Here is a 10,939-nt window from a genome sequence, read left to right as displayed (position 1 = left end):
AAAAACAAGATAAATCAAAACAATAACACATTGTTTTTTGAATTGGTCACCCATTCTTTCGCTCTTCCTCAGGGGCAAGCAATTTCACTTACCTCCAAGCTTCAGACGTTCCCCGTACGGGCCACCAAATGCCGCAGTCTGGCTGGGCACAAATCACGAGCCACCACACAGCTTGCAGATTCAAACAGCAACTCTTTATTCCCGAACTCACACCAGCCGTCTACAATCACGTTCTGGGGAAATCCACGTTCTCTGCCCAAATCCACGTTCTCTCCCAAATTCACCTTCACTGGGCTTCTGTCTCCCAAAATATACTGTCTGAATCCCGTGAGAACTCAAGGGGAACTCAGGCAGCAGGATACGCCCTATTCCCAGCAGGAATAATCTTAAACCTTAAACCTGGAACCTAAACTGGGAACGCCCTAAACCCGATTATGTTAAACCAGGAACACCCTAATCCGCCCTGGTCCTTGAGCAAGGTCAACTACATTCAATGTCACTGCAAAATGTCAGCAACATGGGGTACGCTGGCAAGGAAATTGTCATACCTACTTGGCTAATGGCTCCCAGCAGAGGTATTTCTTTCTATTTCTAGTTTCTCCATCACTTTTAATATAAATAGATGCTGGATTTTCTTGAATATTTTAGATTATACTGCAGAACTATAGTAACAAAAAAAAAAACAGCATGGTATTGGCATCGAAACAGACATGGAGACAAATGGAATAGAAGACAGAGAGAAAGCCATGCAGCTACTGTCATCTAATACTTGATAAAAGTGCCAAAATCATATGTGCTGGGGCTGGGGCTGGGGCTCAGTGGCAGAGCACTTGCCTCACACATGTGAGGCACTGGGTTCAATCCTCAGCATCACATAAAAATAAATCAAGTTATGTGTGTCTATCTACAACTAAAAATATTTTTAAAAAACATATATTGGAGAAAAGGCAGTCTTTTTAATAATTGGTGCTAGAAAAACTGATAGCCATATGTGGAAGAATGAAACGAAATTCCTATCTTTCACCCTGCACAAAAGTCAACTCAAAGTGGATCAAAGACCTAGAAATTAGACAAAAACTCTACAACTGCTAGAAGAAAACACAGGGTCAGTACTCCAAGGTACTGGCTCAGTCACCACCTTCCCTAACAAGACTACTAAGGCAGGAATAAAACATGAATCAGTGGGTGGGACGACACCAAATTAAAAAGCTTCTGCACCTCGAAGGAAACAATTAAGAGTGTGAAGAGAGCCTACAGAATGGGAGAAGGTCTTCGCCAGCTGCTCTTCCAACAGGGGATTAATACCCAGTACAGATTTAAAAAAAAACTCAAAAAATAAATAACCCCATTAATAAATGGAAAAAGCAAATAAACAAACACTTCTCAAAAGAAGAAATGCAAATGGCCAACAGACACATGGAAAATGTTCAGCTTCCCTAGTGATCAGGGAAATGCAAACCAAAACCACACTGAGGCTTCATTTCATTCCAGTTAAAATGGCAATGGTCAAGAACACAGATAATGTCTGTGGAGGACGTGGGGGAAAGGTACATTCATATATTTTTGGACAACAAATCAGTACGACCATTTTGGAAATCCATATGGAGAGTCCCCACCCCTAAGTGGGACAAAGTCAAAGAACTAAGGTGAGCACACGGTAGTGACCCAGGCACACACGGTCACAGCAGTGCACTTCACATGAGCACATCGACAGATGATAGATAAAGAAAATGTACGGAAGGGCGTCTCGGTCCTAGAGAAGAGTGAAAGTAGGGCACTCACTGCTAGATGGATGGAGCTGGAGAGCATCGTTCCAAGTGAACCAAGTCAGACTCGGAAGGTCAAGGGTTGAATGTCTCTCTCATACACAGAAGCTAGAGCAAAAGAAGGACAAGTGGAGGGATCCCTTAAAATGGAGGGAGATCAGTGGATCAGAGAAAGGGAATTCATGGGGAGGAAGAAAGGACAGGGAAGAGAGGAGGGTGGAGTGAAGTTGATCAAATCATGCTACATACCTATAGGACATCCTACAGCGAGTTTCACTTTTATGTACATTTAAAAAGCAGTAGTTTTAAAAATCTATAAGTAAATAGAAGGAGACCAGTAGAGCCAAGGAAGGAAAACAGAGAGAGGAGGAGAGGCAGGAGGAGAGGGAAACAAGTGGAGCAGACTATAATTTTTTTTTTTTTTTTTGGTGGTGCTGAGGGTTGAACGCAGGGCCTGTGCATGGGAGGCAAGCACTCTACCAGCTGAGCTGTGTCCCCAGCCCCTGGAGCAAACTGTATCCCATGCTTGTATGATCATGTCAAAACGAACCCCACTGTTATGTATAACTATAAAAACATTAAAAAAGAAATGGACTGTGTCTGAGAGTCTTGATGATTCTCTTTGAAAGTGGAAGCCAGAAGGGTCACAGCAACCAACCCCTGGCCACCTGGAGGGCAGCACTGGTCCATCAGAGAACCTGGTGCTGGCACTGCTCACCTTGCTGCGTGTGACTGCCCTCCTGGCCAAGTCTGCCCAGAGCCCACCCACTGCCCTTCCCAATGTGCAGACCCCTTGGAACTAGAAGTGACGGAGTTGGCTTGGAGACTTGGCTTATAACCAGTCACTTCTCCAAGATGCCAGCCCACAGTGCCACTCCTTTCTCCCCAGATCCTACTGGCCTAGTGGCTTCAGTTGCCCGTGGTGACTAGTGGTCTGTAATAGTCACTAACAATTTGAGCCCATTTAGATCCAAGACCAGGCCACAAACTCCCTAATGAGGAGACCCCTCTTCTCTGAAGACCTTCACAAGACAGGGAGCAGGCTCTGCCCTGTGGGCCTTTGTCAGTCCAACACCAAGGCTAAAGATTGCCCAGTCGGGCCACCCACATGATCCTTGAAGGGATTTCCTAATTCTGGAGGCATAGAAGCAGAACAAATTTCAGATCTGTATGAAAGACTTGGATGCTAACGTTAGATTAAGTAGAGCACCTACTGTATACCAGGCACGGAGCTGGGGCCAGTATCTGGGGTACAAGGGGACACAGCCAGCCAGCCACATCTGCAGGTCCTATGTCTGTGGATTCAACTAACTGCAGATCAAAAGGAATTGTGTGTGTACAGAACACCCAGAGACTTTTCTCTTGTCATCAATTCTTTAATAATATAACGACTGTTTGTGTAGCATTTATGTTGCATAAGTAATCTAGAGATGATATAAGGGACACCAGAGGCTGCGAGCAGATTCTATGCAAATACTGCCTCGATTTACACAGGGGCTGGAGCACCCTGGATTCTTGTATCTGCAGGGCTTCCGGAACCAGTCCTCTAAGATACCAAGGGACAGCTACACTCCAGTGGGGCAGAGGGATGGTCAAGTGTGAACAAACATGATTACAAATATCACAAACACTGGTGAAGGGGACAGACGGGGAGGAACACAACCCACACGGAAGAAAGAGCTGCCCAACAGTGGTATGTCTACAAAGCCCAGAGATCGTCTCCGAGGGCTGTGATTTAATCTTAATGGAGAGCAATACTACTTTTGACAGACTGCTCACCATGATTCTCAACTAAAACCAGGAGAAAACACAAGGCCCTCTTTACCTCGTAAGCACAAGATGCATTCCCGCCACGGGCCTCCCCCGGCCCCGTCCTGTGTGCACGCGCCGTCTTGAAGCTCAGCTGAGAAAACGGGCCACGCAACTTGAGACTCCATGAACCCAGGTCAGATGAGGCAAGAGTACTTTGGATCTCCACCTCTGTTTCATGGAACATGCTTCATTAAGAAGGACTGCGCCTTCAAAGGCCTATCTGGTGGTTTGGGGGATCAGTTATCTGAGGCTGGGAGCAGGGACTTAGCAAAAGGGACAGATTGCCACACCTCCTGAGGCCCAGGCAGGCCCTGGAAATCACTTGGGATGCATCTGAATTTCTTACTGACTTGACGGGGTGTATTCCCAAATTTAGCTCCTCAGTTGGAAAAAATACACACATTATGTCTCTTCCCGTTACACAAAGCCTTTGATTTCCCCAGCTGAGTTATAATTAGAAAGTATCTAAACCTCACCTCAGTGATTTGGTCTTTCCACTAATAACTGGATCTTTAGAATTAATCTCGTATGAGAAACTCTCCTTCAGGTGCCTGGTGCTGGCTTCTCCACAGCCACACGGGGGATTCCTGGTTTCCCATAAATGTCAGACTAGAGGAAAGAGCCCAGGGCTGCGTGGGAGGTGCTGAAGGCCACCCAGGGGCGACCACAGCGCAGGGTGGCCACAGCGCTCCTCCTGCTGCTGGAGCCCAGGTGCAGCACCACGTGGGCAGACGTGTGAGCGCACCATGGGGTCCAAAACCGCGGCACAGCAACTGACTGAAAAGGCAACTTACACAAACAGGAGTCCAGTTACGGCCATCCGCCAGATAAAGGAATTCGTCTTTTCAATGAAACTCCTGGCCGTGAATCCCTTTTACAAGAGAAGGGATGGACGGCATCGTGTGGAAGACCACACGTTGATGTCCTTCCTGAAGGGAAGGCCAGTGGTCAGCCACAAGGCTCCATGGAGAACCGTGACTTAATGGACTTATTTTTATCAAAAATTTAGGTAAGCTATTAAGAAGTATGCTTTTCAAGTGCATTTTTAACAATGCCAAGGAGAAATAATACATTGGATTACAAATTAATTGACAAAATAAAAGTATGCCCAAGTGGCTAGAGCTATATAAACAGTCACATCCTCCCGAATCCCTCTGCGATACCTGGGATACAGGGAGACCTGGTGCCAGCACTGGAGTCCAGTCCACCAGTGACCGGCCATTCTGTTCACACATCTGGGGCCGGCCCTTTATTGCTTAGCACTAGCACGCGATGGACATCCAACAAGTGTCTGCTGAGTGGACGGAGCCGGGCAAAGTATCCACCAAGCAGTTCTCCCCTGGGCTGCACCCTGTCAAAGCCTGGGCCATGCAGGGCCACCCTGGCCAATGCTTTTGGAGAGTCCAGCCATGATTTTGTTAGCTCAAAGGTAGGTGACTGAGACACTGAGGGGCCTCACACCATCTGATGGGATGAACCTGGTGGGTTCACTGCGAGCGTCAGTTCTGTGGACAAGCCTGTCTCAGGACACTCGGCTTCAGAAATAGTGACTGGGGTGCCCTCAGTCCACAGTGAGGAACCCAGAGAGAAGGACCAGCAGGCGAGGTCTCCAGGCTGCTCTTCCGTCCCCTCACCATGTTTAATAATATAATTATTATTATATTGAGCTCCTCAGCCCTGTGAACCAGAGCGGCCCCAAGGCCTGTGCCAAAGGGGTTGTGCATTCTTGCGACAGGCAGAAGAAACTATTGAGAGACACCCCATTCACGGGAAAATGTTGGGTTTGTTCGTTTTTTAAAGCTCCTTAAATTCATGCATGTGTATGTGTATGTACATGTGTATATGTGTGTGTGAACATGTGTGTGCATGTATGTGTGTGGACATATATGTGGACACGTGTGTGCATTGTGTGGACATGTGTGCGCATGTATTCTGCATGTGTGTGGACACGTGTGTCTGCATGTGTGTACATGTAAGTGTGTATGTGTGTGTGCATGTGTGTAGACATGTGTGTGCATGTGTGTGTGGGGGCATATGTGTGGACGCATGTGCGCATGTATGTGTACATGTGTGTACATGTGCGTGCGTGTATGTGTGCGTTTGTGTGGACACGTGTGTGTGCATGTGTGTGGACATGTGTGTGTGCGTGTGTAGACGTGTGTGTGCACATACACAACTTCCCAACTGGCCCGTGTTTCCGTAAGCACAGTCTGATTGAAATGTATCTCCGAAAAGCATTCGGTCTCCTACAAAGGTTTCAAACGCAACCACTAAAAAGACTTTAGGCGAAACCTGGGAAGGGGGCCTGGGGGATCTTATTATGCAACAATTTCTCGTCCTTGCCAAACGCTGGTGCTTGGAAGTTGAGAAGAGACAGCAGCACACCTGTGTCCATTGGCATCGAGTTAAATGGATACAAACTTAGGCAAACTGCCAATTACCTGTCACCTAAAGATTCACTTAGAGGATTTAAATAGAATTCCTACAAGCATGAATTTAAAACTTCCATACTTAGTCTCCCTTAGATATTTAGAGACATTAACATTTTATGTGGTACTCATGCAAAATTAGGAAATCATATTAACAACAGGCATTTGGTGGCAATTTTGCTCAGAGCTCCTGGGGACACTGAGAGATGGAAGTGGGTGGCCCTTCACACCCTTCCCCAGTTACCTGCTTTTTCACCTCGATATTTCTGACTCCCCAACAATCACGGGCATCAGCCTTGACAGCCTTCCCCTTGGAAGCTCTCGAACACCTGTTCTGACCCAGCAGATGTGAGTACAGAGCAGTGTGCCCCCAACCCTGCAACAGGGACAGAGCCAAGCCACCCTGTCCTCGAGAGCCTGCGTGCTACAGGGGATTCTTAACATGAGCATCAATGTTGCTTTGTAAGCAAAATTTTGTACCAAAGCTTTCTTTTAAAGCAAAAAATGACAACAGATGGGAGACCTGGGCAGCACCCTGTGGCCTCACCGGACAGCGTCTACAGGGCCATTCCTGAGGGATGGGCTGGTGAGGCCCCACGTCGCATCACCACGTCTCCCGGAGTCTGTGTGTCCCAGGCTGGGCTGCCAGCCGGTGGGACTCCCCAGTGCAGGAGGCGGGGCTGCTGGAGGAGGTGAGGTCACTGGGGTGTGCCCTTCAGGGGGTCTGGGGACTCCCCCTGGCTTCCTGTTGGCCAAGAGGCGGGCAGCCAGCTCTGCACGTGCCCCTGCCATGATGCATGGTGCCAAGGTGGGTGCATCTGTGAGGGCTTCCGCATGCACCCTGCCCCTGCAGAAGGTGGAAAGGCAAGACAGCACCGGAGAAGGGGGGGCGAGAGATGGGGACAAAGCGGCTTTTACAACAAACTCACTGACGATGACAATCTCCATCAGCTGTGAAAGGTCCCGCCTCTCAACACACGGGATCAGGGTTAAGTTTCAAACACATGGACTGGGGACACATTTCAACCACAGCCTTCCACCCCTGGGTCCTAAAATGCACGTTCTTCCTGCAGCACAACATACATCCCCTCCACCCAATAGTTCCAAGTCTTAACTAGCCTCAGTATCTGACTCACAAGTCCAAAGTCCAGAGATAGCAATCAGATAGGATGAGTGGAGACCCAGTGCTCCTGGGCAGATCCCTCCCACTGTGGCCTGTGAAGCAGACACGTCCTCTGCTTCCACCGCCCCACGGGGGCAAGCCTGGGAGGACATCCCCATTCCAAAAGGCAGAACTGGACAAGAGGAAGAGTAGCAGCTCCAAGCAATCCAAGCCCCAGCAAGACAGATGGCTTTGGATCTCGAGACTCCAGGATGGTCTCTCCCCCTGTGCCTCTGGGCACGCTGGGCTGGGCCTGCAGCTCCAGGCAGCCCTGCCCCATGCCAGCTCCCAGGTGAGCCTCACCTCAGCTATCCAGGCCAGGGTTGCACACAGAGCTGCACAGGGTGGTCCTACTCCCTCACAGCGACTCCACAAGGCACTGCCCCCAGGGGACTCTCTGCAGCTGCTCGGCCCCATGGCAGGTTTCTGCCTGGCCCCCAAGCAGTCCACCCTTTAAAACCCAGGTGGAGACTGCCATGGCCACTTGGCTCTCCGACTCTGCATTTGCAGATCAGCAGCACATGTGGCTTCACACCTGTGCTCCAGAGCAGCAGCCGCAACTGCACCTGGCCCCTTGAGCCACGGCCAGGTGGCTGAGGAGCACAGCACCAGGATGCCCTTGGAAGGGTCTGGGCAGCAAATGCCAAGCTCCTGCAGGCACCTCCCTGGGAGCTGGCCCTGTGGTCCTGCTCTGGCCTGTGGAGGGAGAGCCCAGGGCTCCTCTCCTGCTGTCCCAGGGACTCTGCCCACCATGGAACAAATGAGGACACAGTGATGGAGAAGTTACAGCTGCACCTGCCATTCCTGAGAAAGTTGTACACCACCTTAAGGCCACCAGGGAAGGTCCCAGGTAATTACCACTTCCTCCTGAGAAAGGACTGTCCATCTTTGAAGAGGAGGACTTCTCCTATTGCCACATCTCCATCCCACCTTGCACCCCAGGAGGCGCAGCATCGAGCTGGAGGCCAAACTGCGGCATCTCTGTGGGCCTGGGGGCTCCTTGCCTCTCTGCTCTGTCACGACTCTGCCCTGGTAGCTGTGCGCCATCACCTCTTGTCCACAGGTTCTAAGAACAAAGAAGGTGGAAGGAGGCAGTGCACGTACCCATGTGCACCCTTGGTTTGAAGATGTCAGTCACAGCCATGGCAAGTGAAGGGCTCTGAGGAACAAGGTCAGGGCACCAACTGGGAACCCGCATCTGGGAAACCAATCTGTGGTCATCTCCCTGTGCCACCTCCACACTCCTCACTGTGGGAAGGTGAACACCGGTGTCAGGGCTCTACAGAAGCATGGTGTGCTTGCTGTCCCCAGAACTCCCTCCCGCGAACCTGTGTAGCAGCTATCCCAACCTAGACCACCAGCGCCACGACAACGCACACTCATCCCACGTGGATAGTCAACTCAGGGGTTTCCCAGCTGAGAATCAGGCTGGGAGAGAGAAAGAAACAAACAGAAAAATCCGTTGGCCAACAGTCCCATCGACGCTGAGGGAGAGCCTGTGGTCCACTGGTGGGGAGGTCATCTGCTCTTAAAACCCCCTCTGCCCAGCAGAATCCCCTGGCAGGCTGAAGTGCAGAGTGAGCCCTCCAGAGGTCTGTCAGCTAAAGAGGTACGTTTGCACAGACATTTTATGATTGCTTTGTCAATATCTAAGCCTGGCTGAGCAGTCCAAATCCCAAGCAGAAGATTTGCATTTCTGTCCCTCTCTGGGGCTAGGAGCCCAGTGGTATTGTCCCAGGGTGCTGAGTGCCAGCTTATTTAATATACTGACCCCTGCAATCGTTAAGACTGTCCACTGCAGAGACAGATTCCTACTAAAGCAATGACTACTTAAGGGGTCCTGTGTGTCCCCTTGTCTGGGATCAGTGAGGTGGAAGGCAGGAGCCTGAAAGCCACGGAAGGGGTCGCCAAATTTGCAGCAGAGAAGCCCTGGGAGCCACAGTCTAGGGCCAGAGCTGGGCTGGCTGAGTGCCGGGAAAAGCCCTGAGCCTCCGGCCTGGGCCACGCTGGAAGTTGTGGATGTGACCTCCATGCACACCGTGGAGAGTCAGGGCCGGCAGGAGCCAGGCAGGAAGATGGGACCGACCGGGCCTCCCCAAACCCAGGCGCGCAGTGATCTCCCCGGCGCACCTTGTGCCCCAGAACCGCTTTCCCTGGCCAGCAGCGTTTCGCTGTGAACGAAGCCCTGCGACAAGCCGAGAAAAGCCAGCCACATCTCATTTACCACGCGGGTGGCCAGGCACAGCTGAGAGCTGGGTCTCTTTCCGTCCTGACCATATCTTGAACGATGACAACTCGTCCCCTGCGCTGCTGAAGGTCACAGAGCTCCGCGCAGGTGAAGCCGGGCTGGAGTCTAGGAACTGGAGTCACCCATTCCCTTGGGTGAGACCTGGCGACGGAGGCTCAGCTCCCTGAAGGCTGCTCCGGCCTCTGCCTCTCCAGCCACGTTCTGTCCTCTGGGGCTGCCTGAGCTGCGGCCTCCCAGGGGCAAGGGGCGTCCTCAGGGGCTTCAGGCAATGGGGAGATCCCCTGAGGGGGACCCCTACGCTGGAGCTCCGGCCGCTCCCCCGACCCGAGAGCGGTGCAGGGTGCCCATATTCTCGGGAGGCTCTACGTTTTAATTTTAAATTATGATTCTGCTGTCCCCAAATCCTGCTCACGGTGTATGACAGTTCAACCAGATGTCCCTTGTCACTCAGCCTGAAGCCCAGTGAAGCTGGCTTCTGCTCCCGGGCAGGTGTGAAGACTCCAGTGATTATCCTGCCCGACCCAGGCGACGCCTTCCAGTCCTTTGTTACCTGGGCCAGGAGCCAGGCAGGATGTGCTCACCAGTCCCCTCCTCAGAGCCTTCCTCACCCACACCCATGGCCAGGAACGCCAACCGCTGTACTGGGTGGGCTTCCAGACCAGGCTCTCCTGTATGCCACAGAGAGTGTCACCTTCTGGACACGGTGACTGTGTGTCCCTGAGCCACAGACTCAACAGGACCACCGAGCCTCCTGCTTCCCTCTCCTGCAGTGAGTGTGACAGCCTTCTGATGCTGGTGTCCATGACCCGAGCTCAGAGAGGCGTGTGTGTGCACAGGTGTGAGTTCCTGCCCACAGGCAGTTCGTTCAGCCTCTGTCCTCCATCAAGGCTAGAGCTCCCTGGACTTCGGGACTCCCCTCCATCACCACACACCTTCCCACTGAGGTCAAAGCATCTCCAACCTGCATACCATTCCTCAGGATCAGTTGGTAAACCAAGGAGGCGTGAGTCTGAATTGACTGCACTGTGCACCAGGTGACGCATCTGAATTTCATGTGACCCTTTGGGAAGCAACAGCTAGACACAAATGACTTTGTCCCATAATGGTGTGTACCTTAGCCCAGCAGCTGGAGAGCTCACCATCACTGTCTGGGAAGAAGCCGGTGGTGGCCCCTATTCCCCTAGTGTTGGGAGAGTCTGCCCAGCCAAGCTGGCTGCCTGGCTCCTGTGCAGGAGAACCCCGCTGTGTTAAGCCTAAACTAGCCACTCCCAGGAGAGAGTGCACTGGGGTTTGGGTGTGTCAATCAGGAATGATCAGGGGTGAAACAGCAGATGATGACAGCTGGAACTGCATCAGTGGTTAGTCCACTGAAGGGTCAGAAATGGCAATGGCTACATTTCTGGTAGCAGTGGGCAGATGGGGCCGGAGGAGGCAGGGCACTCCAGGTCAGCCTTGGACAGTATCTGCCCTGGCGCCCCTCCCTCCTCCTCCCTCCCTCCCCTCCCTGCTCCTCCCTCCCCCT

The sequence above is a fragment of the Marmota marmota genome, unplaced genomic scaffold, assembly GCF_001458135.2.
Source record: "Marmota marmota marmota unplaced genomic scaffold, marMar, whole genome shotgun sequence".
Lineage (NCBI taxonomy): Eukaryota > Metazoa > Chordata > Mammalia > Rodentia > Sciuridae > Marmota > Marmota marmota.
The sequence above is the reverse complement of the archived record's forward strand: the minus strand, read 5'-3'. Positions refer to the sequence as shown.